The sequence below is a fragment of the Natator depressus genome, chromosome 28 (genome assembly GCF_965152275.1).
Source record: "Natator depressus isolate rNatDep1 chromosome 28, rNatDep2.hap1, whole genome shotgun sequence".
Classification (NCBI taxonomy): domain Eukaryota; kingdom Metazoa; phylum Chordata; order Testudines; family Cheloniidae; genus Natator; species Natator depressus.
Window position 1 is genome coordinate 9444369 of NC_134261.1, and position 2500 is coordinate 9446868.

Genomic DNA, 2500 nt, shown 5'->3' on the forward strand with positions numbered 1-2500 from the left:
GGGGGGCTCGGGGGGGCCGGGGGCCGCCCCACCTGCCAACGTGCCCCTGTCCCCCCTCACAAGATCGGGTACAACGCGCAGATTGGTCCCCGAGGCTCATCTCTGGTTCTCACAGGTTCCGAAAAACCTGTTCTCAGAAATCTCCTCGCACCCGTCAAAATGAACTAGTCGAAAAATCCAACCGCCAATTTAGGGGGACCAATCTGAAATCCTATCCGACCTCCTGGTTCTCTCGGTCGGCCGAGGGCACTTTTGGCGACCCCATCCGGACTTCCGTGAGACTGCCGGCCATCAGGTCAACCCGTCACTTTGAATGGGGTTGACCTGATGGCCGAGCAGGGACTTAGACATTTTTTCAGCCTTTTCCTCGGGGTTGACCTGGTGTCCCGGGGGGACTTAGACATTTTTTTCAGCCTTTTCCTCCGGGTTGACCTGGTGTCCCGGGGGGACTTAGACATTTTTTCAGCCTTTTCCTCCGGGTTGACCTGGTGTCCCGGGGGGACTTAGACTTTTTTTCAGCCTTTTCCTCCGGGTTGACCTGGTGTCCCGGGGGGACTTAGACTTTTTTTCAGCCTTTTCCTCCGGGTTGACCTGGTGTCCCGGGGGGACTTAGACATTTTTTTCAGCCTTTTCCTCCGGGTTGACCTGGTGTCCCGGGGGGACTTAGACTTTTTTTCAGCCTTTTCCTCCGGGTTGACCTGGTGTCCCGGGGGGACTTAGACTTTTTTTCAGCCTTTTCCTCCGGGTTGACCTGGTGTCCCGGGGGGACTTAGACTTTTTTTCAGCCTTTTCCTCCGGGTTGACCTGGTGTCCCGGGGGGACTTAGACTTTTTTTCAGCCTTTTCCTCCGGGTTGACCTGGTGTCCCGGGGGGACTTAGACATTTTTTTCAGCCTTTTCCTCCGGGTTGACCTGGTGTCCCGGGGGGACTTAGACTTTTTTTCAGCCTTTTCCTCCGGGTTGACCTGGTGTCCCGGGGGGACTTAGACATTTTTTTCAGCCTTTTCCTCCGGGTTGACCTGGTGTCCCGGGGGGACTTAGACATTTTTTTCAGCCTTTTCCTCCGGGCTGACCTGGTGGCCGAGCGTCTCGCCGTCCGCGGCCGGAGCTAGAGATGCCCCCCCCCCCAGGCCAGCCTGCGAAGCCGCGGCCAGGATCGGGCCCCTGGAAGTCTGACTAAAAATTTTCACCGACCCCAAAAACGGTTAGGGGGGGCCTCATAAAGCCTCCGGAGCGAAAAAAAAAAAAACGGAAAAAAGGATCGGGCCCACCCGAGGCAGGGGAGTCAGTAAGGGAAAGGGGACGAGGCGGCCCGGAGCCGGGTGCCCGGAGCCGGGTGCCGGCGGCCAGGATCGGGCCCCTGGAAGTCTGAAAAATTTTTTTCACCGACCCCCAAAGTGGTATTGGGGGGGGCTCATAAAGCCTCCGGAGCGAAAAAAAAAAAAAACGGAAAAAAGGATCGGGCCCACCCGAGGCAGGGGAGTCAGTAAGGGAAAGGGGACGAGGCGGCCCGGAGCCGGGTGCCCGGAGCCGGGTGCCCGCGGCCAGGATCGGGCCCCTGGAAGTCTGAAAAAAATTTTTTCACCGACCCCCAAAGTGGTGTTGGGGGGGGCTCACGAAGCCTCCGGAGCGGAAAAAAAAAAACGGAAAAAAGGATCGGGCCCACCCGAGGCAGCGGAGTCAGTAAGGGAAAGGGGACGAGGCGGCCCGGAGCCGGGTGCCCGGAGCCGGGTGCCCGCGGCCAGGATCGGGCCCCTGGAAGTCTGAAAAAAAAATTTTCACCGACCCCCAAAGGGGTGTTGGGGGGGGGCTCATGAAGCCTCCGGAGCGAAAAAAAAAAACGGAAAAAAGGATCGGGCCCACCCGAGGCAGGGGAGTCAGTAAGGGAAAGGGGACGAGGCGGACCGGAGCCGAGTGCCTACGGCCATACCGGACGGAAGGCCCCCGATCCCGTCCGATCTCGGAAGGTAAACCGTCCCGGGCCTGGCTAGTACTTGGATGGGTGACCGCCTGGGAATCCCAGGTGCCGTAGGCAGCTTTTCCCGCTGCGAGCCAGCTCTCTCCTTTTCTGGGGAACAAGGGCAGGGTCGCCCTGCCAGGGGCCCTGGGGCTGAAGTCCCTGCCGGCCACCAGGTCAACCCGGAGCCTGCCCCTCTGCGGCCAGCAGGTCAACCCCATACCGGCAGGGGGTTGACCTGGTGGCCGGGAAGCAGAGCGGCCAGCAGGTCAACCCCATACATTCAGCGGGTTGACCTGGTGGACGGGAAGGAAAGCGGCCAGCAGGTCAACCCCATACTTTCAGCGGGTTGACCTGGTGGCCGGGAAGGAAAGCGGCCAGCAGGTCAACCCCATACATTCAGCGGGTTGACCTGGTGGCCGGGAAGGAAAGCGGCCAGCAGGTCAACCCCATACATTCAGCGGGTTGACCTGGTGGCCGGGAAGGAAAGCGGCCAGCAGGTCAACCCCATACATTCAGCGGGTTGACCTGGTGGCCGGGAAGG

General features: G+C 60.2%; 1 non-coding gene across 1 annotated transcript; it reads left to right on the plus strand.

Moving 5' to 3' along the window:
- The first annotated feature begins 1915 nt into the window (after positions 1-1915).
- Positions 1916-2034, plus strand: LOC141979417 (5S ribosomal RNA). The gene has a single exon (XR_012636832.1). It is a non-coding gene; the product is annotated as a 5S ribosomal RNA (ribosomal RNA).
- Positions 2035-2500: the final 466 nt, after the last annotated feature.